Genomic DNA, 11,256 nt, shown 5'->3' on the forward strand with positions numbered 1-11,256 from the left:
GAACACTTACATGCAGTACGTCGAACTTTACAAACTGTACTAACTCAGTCACCGCTGGCTATAGCACGCAAGTTGTGGCCGTTCCATACTCGCAGCACCATATGGCACGGTGCACTCTAAGATACCGCACATGCAAGGTACCCGCGGAGTTGTTCTTTCAGATTGCGGTCACACCCTCACTTCATTGTCTGCCAGGTACAAAGGAGATGCTGCCACAGCCCTGCTTGCATGTTATTTGCCTCAAGATCCAGATTGAAAAGTGGGGACACATGCTTTTGTTTATCCATTGTTTCCTACAAGACAAGCGGCGATTCTCTGGCGTCCACAAAAAAACCATCCCCACTTTTGTTATGGAGCACGGGCAAGGCTATGCATGCTCTTAGAATTCGCAGTTGACTCCAATGCATGCGCACGAACGCTGCACCGGAGCCTCTCAGGGCTTCGAGTTAGCGTCCGCAGCATTCTCCGTGCTCCAAGTAAGTGTAGAACAAAGCTTAGTTCCGCATTTCCCCGCAGCACCCCTGACGATCGGATCTCAAGGCGAATAGCCAGCATTCCCATTATAGCTCCTTCGTGTGGAACAGAGCAGCATTAAAGAGGTCATAAACCGACTCAGTTACTTCTGCTAAATGCTGCTGTCGCACAATAAAGCTTGAGAACAAGCAATATTCTGCTCTTCCTCACAGCCAGGTAAAATAATCACATGATTACTGTTAGGGGTTAGCTGCTACTGTTGGCGCAGTGATTAGACACAAGCCCAAGCCCCAATAGTTACCATGGCATTGATTGTAACCAAATAGTCAGGTGCTCACTCAGTGCTTGGGTCCAGTTCATAAGCCGTCTGTATTCAAGTGTCGTCACCCTGGTGTGAACCCTAGGCTTTCTCAACATTGTGATTTCTGACTGTAAATTAGCCTTCTATTCCTCAGAATATAACCTTGGCAGGGGAGCCTCTGGTTTGTGGTATATAGATTATTATATAGATTATATTTGTGCTACAGACGTCAGTATGCTTGTATGAGGTGCAGAACATCCAAATGCATATCGTTTCTTGGCCCCTTTAACATGTGATGCTTTTTTTGTATGGCACATGATATGCTATTTGGCAGAGCCAAGGCAATTACAAGGAGAAAGCCTAGTTTTTTGTTTTGATATTTGACTGCAAAAATGATGTGATATTTATTTTGCTATCTCCCCATCTGGCAGACCACCAGTACAGCATCACAGGATGTATCGATCAAGCCCTGCGTGATCGCATCAGGCAGCTAGAGGAGCTCGCTTCTGCAAACGAGAAACTGCGCAAGGACAACGACCGTCTACAGAAAGAAAATGAAGCTCTGCGGAAGAAAGTAGCCCATCTTGAGGAGATGTATGACAAAGCAGAGGAGGTCATCGATGCTACAATCCCCTTTCAGAACTTCACGCTCACAGCCGTGCAACAGGACCCAAAGAAACTGGCCTTCTACACGGGATTCGACTCCCTGGAGAGATTTCTCGCCTTTTACAAGTTTGTTCAGGCAGGTTATGAAGCTCACAAGGAAAGTCAAGGTCCGCAGAGAAGGTCACCTTATCTATCCATGGATGATCAGCTGCTGCTCGTGTTGTCCCGCCTGAGGGTGGGACTTTTGGAGCAGGACCTTGCATACCGGTTTCGTATCCACATCAGCACAGTCAGCCGGGTGTGGACATTCTGGATTGGTTACCTAGCGGACTACCTTGCTCAACTCAACTACTGGCCGTCGCGACAGGTTGTGAACAAGCACATGCCGGAGTGCTTCATCGAGGCGTATCCATCGACGAGAGTCATTCTGGATTGCACGGAAATCTTCATCGAGACACCTAGCGACTTCAGGGTGCAGAGTGATACCTACTCAAGCTACAAGTGCCACAACACTGCCAAGGGACTGCTGGGCATCACCCCCAATGGGTTCGTGTCGTTCGTGAGCGACCTTGCCCCTGGCCGCGTCTCTGACAAAGCCCTGACCGCATGTTCCGGGCTATGCAACCTTCTTGAGCCCGGAGACTCTGTCATGGCGGACAGAGGCTTTTTGATCACTGAAGAGGTCGAAGCTGCAGGGGCTAACCTGAACATTCCACCTTTCCTTGGGGGAAGGCTACAGCTCTCCCTGGAGGACGAAGCGAAAACTAGGGCGATTGCGAAGGTCCGGATCCACGTGGAACGAGTGATTGGACAAATGAAGTGTTTTCGAATCTTGAGGGGTACTTTCCCAAACAGTATGAGCAAGAGCCTGGACTCTATCTGGAAGGTCTGTGCTTTGCTGTGCAATTTCACGAGAGAGCCACTGCTCAGTCGAAGCTAGAGCTGCAGTCTTGTGGCTTCGTAGATGGTCGTGGAGAAAAAAGAGGCCATATCTCTCTATCTAGCTCACTTCAGCTCCGGCAACTTTTTGTGCCCACACGCCCTCATGACCCATGACGACCATTAGCACCGACTACGGCCCTCGGGACTTTCCTCTACCCAACGAAATGGACTCACAACCCACCGAGGCCACGCTGGCTTCTCCCGCTGTCTGAAGCTTACCGCTCAATGCACCACCCACAGCCGGTGCAACCACTCCTGCCGTCACGTCGCTTCTTGATGCACCACTTGTTGCCGCGTGAATTCAACCTGCGGTCTTTACTCAGAATCCATTCTCCATCCTCGGCGACGATGATCCCGAAAGCAAGTTGTCGCCCCTCAACAACAGTTGCCACATCCGCACTGCCGCCAATGAAACGAAGCGTGCTCGTGGCATTTTTTTCTTCGGCGCCGCTGCGACTAAGCTTACCACCTCACCCCGGTGCATCCAACGTGACTCGAACCCTGACTCGTTCCCCCTGGAGGACGGATGGCATCCTGTCTCTCGCCGACGTAAGGCGGCCCCGCCCGCGGCGCCTCCAGCAGCATCGTTCTGCAGTGAGTTCTCCCACACTGTCATTCTACGGCCGGCCAAACCATGCCGCATCATGGACGGGGTCTTTCTTGCCATTGACTCTGCAGTTGCTGCACAGATAGACCTCAGGTCTCCTACACCATTGCAGCCCCCTACCAAGTGAGGTACCTCGACTGCAGTAATCAACTTGCAGTTGATGCTGCTTTGTCTCAAGTGTGCGATGCATTCCTCAATGTAACATACATCCCGATCGGCACTCTGCAGGTCTCCGTGCAAGGCTACGAGGCCATTCGCCGTGGCCAGGTTCGCGGATTCATAAAAAAAGTCTGGCGACCTGGATTCTGCGTCCTAAAAAACCTTCATTGCCGGAAATCTGCTATCCTCCAGGCCGGTCCTCTCACAAACTCTGGGTCGGCACTCATTACATTCGACGGCACCAGCCTCGCGTTGCCCAGTGCCCCAACAGCACCCAAGCCAACGGCACAACACAGCGTCGTCAGTTGCCTTCATCAACATCCAAAGAGAAGCCGGCGTCACCACCAGTGACGCCTGAAACTAGCTCCTGCTCAGCAAGCTGTGCTGTTATCTGCGCCCAAAGCCCTCATCGCAGCACCGAGGTCTGCGAAGCAGAAGACTGACTCCCGCCCGGTGCTCGCCACAAAACTCCTAACGCCGGCACACAACATCACCGCCGACCTCACACAAGTCCCAACATCAGAACCGCCTCGGACCACCTTCGCAGAATCAGCGAGAGCTGTCAACAGCACTAGTGAGACGCCTGCCCTACTTCCGTCAGGGTCAGACTTTACTGGCTTGCAACAACAAATCACCCTTTTCACAAAACAAATGCTGGCAGCCACGCAGCGAATTCCGACGATGCAAAACTCGCTGTTTACTCTCGTGGATACCTGCACCCGTGCAGTAATCGGGCGCCTCGCGATGCAGGGCATCATTCCGTTCGGCGGCCCCCCACTATCACCACGCAAACATGGTTAGCGCCCCCAGGATTGTTCAGTGGAACTGTTGCTCGCTTAAACAGAAGAAGGCAGACTTCATCGAAAAATTTTATCTTCACTCGTCATCCGACATGGCCGCTGCGTTTGCTCTACAAGAAATCAACGGCCCCCTCCCTTCTTTGCCACAGTACGATGGACTTGCTCCGAACATTGAGACTAGTGCCCCCTTGCCTTGGATTCGTTCCGCCCTGTACGTTCATCGATCAGTGTGCTTCACTCTTCTCGACACCTCACAGAGGTGCTCTGCAATGACCAGCGTTACGGGTTGCCGCCAATTCCTCAACGGCCCGTTTTTCTCTTCTCTGTCTATGTGGCTCCAGACACATCGCTAAACCGCTGGACAAGGCAGCCGCTAAACATCCCTTTTTTTAAGCACTTCGCCCGTCTTTATCCAAAAGACGACGTTCCCGTTTGCGGTGATCTTAATGCCAAACACACGCATGGGGCTACGACATTGACCTTCCCCACGGCACGCGGCTTCTTGCAGACCTCACAGGGCTGAAACTTTCGTTCCTCAACATCCCAGACACCCCCACACGTATCAAACAATCCTCCCAACAGCAGGACACCTGCCCCGACTTTACCTGTGCTCGTTACCCTCGACGCTGGAGATGGCATGTCGCCGGCGACCGCCTCGGCGGTGATCACCTCCCCATTATTTTACGCTACGACTTCCTATCCGCAACCCTATCTCACTGTCGCGCCTGCTGCGACACATTCTTCACTAAGTGGGACAACTTCCGAGCAGCTCTTTCTTCTGTCATGGAACTTGCTGGCTTTTCCGACATTATACAAGCTATCCAGTCCGCCCACAAGTCTGCCACAAAGCGGCTAACCGTACCGGACGATGCCGCTTTGACGAGCATTTACTTACTGGACCGCCGCATTCACCTGTTGGCCTGTTACCGCCGTTCTCGCAGACCACGACGACTCCTCAAACCTTCACATAAACTCCAAAAGACTATCTCGTGCTACACTTCGGAACTCGCTTCCAACTGCTGGACTTCCCTGTGCAGATCCATCTCCGGCAATAGCCATCTTTCGAAAGTTTGAAGGCTCCTCCGTTCTCTCCTCGGGGACCACAAACCTAGGCAATTTGCTGCCACTGTTGCCCTTCGCAAAGGTGTCTCTCCCGAGGAGCTAGCTGAACGGGCCTCGGACGTCTTTTTTCCGCAACCAGCGCAACATGACTCTGGATGCTACACTTGTGTTCACCCTGTCACCAAGCTCTTGGGATGGATTGCCCGTTCACCCTCCACTCGCAGTGCACCTGGCCCCCAACAACGTCACAGTCGGGCAACTTCAGAACCTCCCTACGGCACTCAAGGAAACCATACTCGCCGAGATCAACCAGGTGACTCCAGACTACTGAAGCCCCAGGAGTCCCTGATCGCTGCCACTTGTCTCATTCGCCCTGGAAGCTCCCGAGAAGATTAAAAGCTTTTCCTCTTTTTATGCCCAAACAGCAGGGCAGATATGGTGGCCACTTCTTTGGTCGTTAAATAAATGTTTCAAAGCAAAGGTAGATGGTCATGATGAAAGAAATCAAGGACGTTAGGATTCCTGTCAGAAGTACTCAACGCAATAAAATGTTGTCCAAACTTGCCAGGTTTTAATTTTAGATTGGTTGCACACTACACGACAGAGTAGCGAGCATTTGATTATTCTTAATTTTTAACTAGGACTGATTAAATTAATTTCAATACTTTTGGATGTTTTATTTTAATACACACATATCCTCTAAAAAGGGCGGAAATGTAGTGGTTAATAAAGAAAAATAGACGTAATGGTGGGGCCACAGTCGACTCCTAGCAGAACTGTTTGGTGGGGCAACAGGCAGACTGAGATTAAAGCCCCTCTATCCTGGGAAAAGTGGCGCCATTCATTGTTGTGGAAATTCTCGAGACACGTACCGTGTGCCACTTCTGGGAAGGACATGGCGTCTGAAATCTAGCTCAGTGCTGCGCTGTGTCGCCATGATCTTCCCAAGGGCTGCATGTTGCACGTGCCTCGTGCATCGACGCACTTTGCGCTACTTTTAAAACATGAAGGGGCTTTAACTGAGATGCCATTGCGTGTGCCACAGGCAAAAATTCAAGATGTTGAAAACAAGCTGTTGCATTGTAAATTGTGCGAATTACTAAAATTCTCCGTCAATATGCCCCAGCAAATGAAGATTAGAGGGTTTACAGATTAAACCAAAGGAAGATGTCTGTCACCCCAGAGGAAGAACATGTGGGGACCTTGACGTGCAACCAAAATTTCACCATCAATAGCGCTGAAATCAGTAACGACACTACCGTAAACCAATTTTGCTCCCAGGTGGGCCGCCGGAAGCGGCGTTGGTAGCCACAGCACATGGTCGTTGTTGGAACTTTCGCGCATAATGCAGAAGAGGATCATGCCCTCTTTAGGTGTCACACGCTCTCATACCATCTTTAGTGTTTGTGTGTATGGCGCGTGCTTTGGACGGTTTCACAACTGACGACCACGCGCATGCTAGGCTGTGAAGATTACACGCTGGGGCGTGGGTTTGTAAACAATGGAAAAGTGTATGAAATTTAGCATGCACAGTGCACAAACTCTATTTTCAGTACACAAATATTGCGACTACTATATCGGACAGAGGTACGCGCTACAGTTTGCAACAAATTCTTGTGCCGACATGAGCAGTCTGAGGCATTCCAACTACTTGTCATGACAGCCACTTTCAGTTCACAAAAGTTGGTTTATTATATGTTCTCCAAGTCTTTGGCATTAAAAATGAGGTTGATTCCTTTGTGACACTGCCGTGCCGGGCTGTGGCCGGCGGTGAAACTGCACAGCCCACCAGCGACGGCAAGCAACCAACTGAGCGTCCAGAGCTAGGAACCAAAAGGCACCTTTATCACACGAGGCAATGGCTTTTTACACAAGACGTGGGCACAGTGTTTGCAACCCGATTACCGAAAGTGTCCAAACTTGGCACTAGCACCGCCCGCAAAATCCCCCCTTTAGAATGTTCAAGGAGAGTATCGGACACCTTGGCTGTGAAAAAAAACAAAGTTTTACAGATTGAGTCTCTTGGGAGCGACCACTTGTCTTCCAGAATGGGTTGAGTAGTGTCGGCCCGTACCATCACCACGAACACGTGGTGGTGATGCTGGACGAGGCACATCACGATGACGCGAGTAGACAGGTCCACCTGAGGCCGAACCGTCGACGGAAGCTAGGGGTGACGCCGGCCTCGGAGAGACACAACAGCACCTGCCGCAGGCGTTGGTCATGTTCCTTTTTCGTTCTGCCGAAGACTAGGATGTCGTCGACCATGTTGACCAATCCGTCTAGGACTTCCAAGATCCACGCCACCTGTCGCTGGAAAAACTCAGGGGCCGACGTGATGCCAAATGGGAGTCGGCAAAAGCAATAACGCCCATACGGCGTAATGAACATCGTAAGCTCTTGAGAGTCCTTGGAAAGCTTGACCTGATGGAAGCTTGAGGTAACTTTGAGCTTCGAGAAGACTGCCGCATCGCCCAGAAGTCCCAGGACTTGATCGACGGTGGGGAGCACATGACGTTCTCTCGGGACAACTTGATTTAATTTTGTAAAGTCGATACAGACACGGTAACCTCCCGACGACTTTGGAACCATGAACAGTCCAGCGTCCCGAGGTGTGGGGTTGGTGACACGCCGAATGGCTCCGTCTTGCTCCAGTTTGGCCAGTTCTGTTTGCACCACCTCGCGCAGGGGTATCGGTATGCGGCATGGAACACTAAGTGAAAACGGAACCGCATCCGGGCGTAGCCGAATCTTGTACTCCTCCTTGAGCGTGCCGAGACCTCTGAAAAGTCCCTGCGGTGCCGGCACTTTCATGTCGTCCAAGAACTTTACCACACCCAGAGCCTGGATGGCTGGGAACCCGAGCAGGGGCATAGAGAGGGACTTGATCACGTACAGACGCTGATGACCGGTCTTGCCTCGCCACAGGAGGGTAGCCATGAAGTACCCAATGACTTTTAGCGACTGGTCTCCTGGTGCTGTCAGCAGGTCGTCGACCTTGTCCAGATGATGAGGTAAGTTCGGGAAGGCTTCCGAAACAGCAGACGCCTCCGCGCCGGAATCTACCTTGAATATCGCCGTGTAGTTGTCGACATTGACCTCAACGTACTTGGCCTTGGCCTTCTCAGTCTCGAGGATTGCGTGGAGCGGTAAGGAACGCCACCTTGCTCTGCTTTCGTTTCCGAGCGCAACAGACGTCCGCGAAGTGGCCCTTCTTCTTGCAATAATTGCACAGAGACTGCCGAGCAGGACAGTCTGAGCGTGTGTGGGGGGCCCGACTGCAGTAGCTGCAGGAACCTGGGTCGTTATCGCCAAGTGAAGACACTGCTGATGCGTCGTCTGACCGTTTTGTTGTCTTGCGTTGGTGCGTCGGACCATGACAAGACTTGGTGGCGTCAACGTTGACGGTGACCTGGACACTCTCGACTCCCGCGAGCAGTTTTTTTTCTTTTTCGGCGTCTTCGATCTGCCTCACCTGCGTCCACGCGTCCTTGAGGCTGAGCTTGGCTTTCCAGCAGAGCTGGCCGGACAGGCGTTCGTCGCAAAGACCAACAACGAACCGGTCGCGAACCAGGCGTTCTTCGACTTTGGGGGACGGGTAGTTGCACCACTTGACAAGCTTGCAGAGCTCGGCGTAGTAACTGTCGACGCTCTCTCCCGGCTGCTGAACCCGCTCGTGGAACCTCGAGGACTCTTACACCTCGTTGACGGGGTACAGGAAGTGTTCCGAGAAGCGCTTGACCACCGTGTTGTAGTTGTTCAGGGAGGCGGCGTTCAAGCCGAACATGTCGAGAAGGACCCGAGCCTCGGGGCCCATGCAGTAGAGAAGTGTCCGCACCTGAATGTCCGGTGGTGCTTGGCGAAGTACGGAGGCATAAGCGTACTCCTCGAGTTGCGTAAACCGGGTAGGCCAAGAACCGGTGTTGTCGAAGTCGAAACCAGCAGGCTGACGTACGGAGCCGCCCACCCACGCGGGCAGTGTTTGCAACCCGATTACCAAAAGTGTCCAAACTTGGCACTAGAACCGCCCACAACAGACACTACAATTTTATGATCAACACTCAGTCTTTCCGATATTTAAAAAAAAAGTCTGTCAGGCGTGGCACCATAACGTTCACCCAGAGTGCCTCATCAAAGGGCACCCGTGTGACCCAGCAGTCTTTCGCCCAGTCAACAACAAGGTCACACCACTCCAGTCCTGTGAGCGCAAGTTGTCCTGTCACCTGGTAGTAGTGCTTGTGCTTTTTGTCGACACTCTTGTCCGCATGGATAAACTCCACAAACCCTCTGCTCATCACCTCCTCGAAGGTCGTCAGGTTCGCATCTATCGCCCGTGACACGGTCTTCACTTCGACTAGTCCGTACTCCTGTATATCTTCGTCCCAGACCAGCCCGTCTGGTGATGCCCCCAGCATGGGAAGGCCAGGGTTGATGCAAAGGCCAACACTGAAGACTTGGACCTTTTGCTTGGCCTTGTAGCGCTTCAGAGCAGCCGCCTCATTCTGAAGTCCCGCCCTCATGTGACGTGTCGTGCCATGTCCGCCCGAGAAAATCGTCCTGAGAAACTTTTCGTTCACGGGTGCTTGTCGTTTGACGATGTCTCCGAACTGTGATGCCGTGATCCTTTTCTCACGTTCCGTGTGCCACAGCATACTTCTGCTTTGGCCACGTGTCTGTTCCTCCAGGTGCTGAGCTTGTGTAAGAGTCAGGGTGCATGGATCGCTTGGTGGCATCTGGTGATTCCAGCACTCTTTTATGGGCAAGCTGATCCGTGCTGCAGAGGCCCCATCATCCGTGTTCGAGTGCTCCTGAACCTTCCTTGGCAAGGGTGTGAAGGCAGCTTCTTCCATCACGTCCGCAAACATTGGGAATATTCCCTTCTCAATGAAATCTGTATGCAGCCTCTTGACGGTTGCCTGCGCCACGTCCACATGCACTTCCGTGGTTTTTCTCGCACTCTTCGCCTTGTTGCTAGAGTCGTGCTTGACGAATTCTAGTTCGTTGAACGACACCGTACTTGCACCTCTCTTTGAAGATGGGCCCCACTGCCTTGCTCCCTCAGTGCAGGCCAGAGCATCCGGGATGTAGGACCTTCCCTCCCTTATCAGGTCTAGCATGTACCAAAGCAGTGCTGCCACATGCTTGCACACACCGCCTTGTCCAGCCTTGCAGGAACAGGAAGCCTTGCTGACCTGCCCATCTTGGCAGAGCACAGCATGCACTGCGTATCGCTTCGTAAGGGTCATGGAAGCCTCCACGTTAGCCTTGACAATTGTCTCTGATGCACTTGTGGTGTGGAGGAAGATGTTCTGCACTTTGTGGGCCTTGAACATTTTGTAGCCAGAACTTGTGTGCTTCTGTGCTCCAGCTGCTTGGCCATGCCCTTGGATGTGGCTTTCCGAGAATGCGGAAGGAAAGTCCTTCAGCTGCTTGGTCCAAGGTCCTGCTGGAAGTGGTAGCTCTTGCGGCTCTGGTACATCCCGTGTCGCCATAGCCTTCCCTGAAAAAAAGGCAGCTCAGTCAGCGTTTTAAAAGGAGGACGGAAATTTGACCAACACAGTTTTTTAATGGGTTTGGTGTTGTTTTGACAGAATTAACCTAAACTTGCGAAGTAAGAGTTCATCTAGGGTAACAACCCCTCAAAAAAAGCCTGCTGTAAACTTTGTGCTAAAAAAAGAGCGTTTGCTATTAGGCAAACATGCCAGCTTTTGTAATCTACAACTTCTTGTGCACTTTCGAACATTACACAGTCGAAGGAGCATTCTGAAAGCAAGCCACGCACTGGCATTGGGGACAAGCATCTCCAGTGTCACTGAGCTGCTTGTTGCTGCTGCCCTGTCAGTGTCCATGATATAGTGCAGCTCTGAATACGAAGAACGCGTTTTGACCATAATCCGTTTCGTGCCAGCAGCATAAAGCTGCTGGCACGACCGTGAAGTGTTGTACAGGAGTGGCAAAGACACTCCAGCTTTCAATGCGTCAGTGTTCGTCCAAAAGAAGCAGTTCGCAGAGCCACTAAAAAGTGTCTAGCATTTCATATGCACGCGCTTGCGTGAAAACGGGATGATCAATAAAGATATGCACTCGCGGGACGCTGTGTTAGCGCGGTTCGCAGGGGCAATCTTGCCTCACCACAGTGAGCGCGCTAGCTGAACTGTAATTTCGATAAACAATGGAATCTCCCCCATACTATGCATAAAACGCAGTCAGAACCCCTTCTCCCGCCGCGACGAAGAACCGAACGCGAAGGATGTGATGCTGCGCGGACGGTTGTTGACGAGCGCTGCCGAGGCACGCCGACCGCT

The sequence above is a fragment of the Ixodes scapularis genome, unplaced genomic scaffold (assembly GCF_016920785.2).
Source record: "Ixodes scapularis isolate PalLabHiFi unplaced genomic scaffold, ASM1692078v2 PGA_scaffold0__279_contigs__length_252992795, whole genome shotgun sequence".
NCBI lineage: Eukaryota > Metazoa > Arthropoda > Arachnida > Ixodida > Ixodidae > Ixodes > Ixodes scapularis.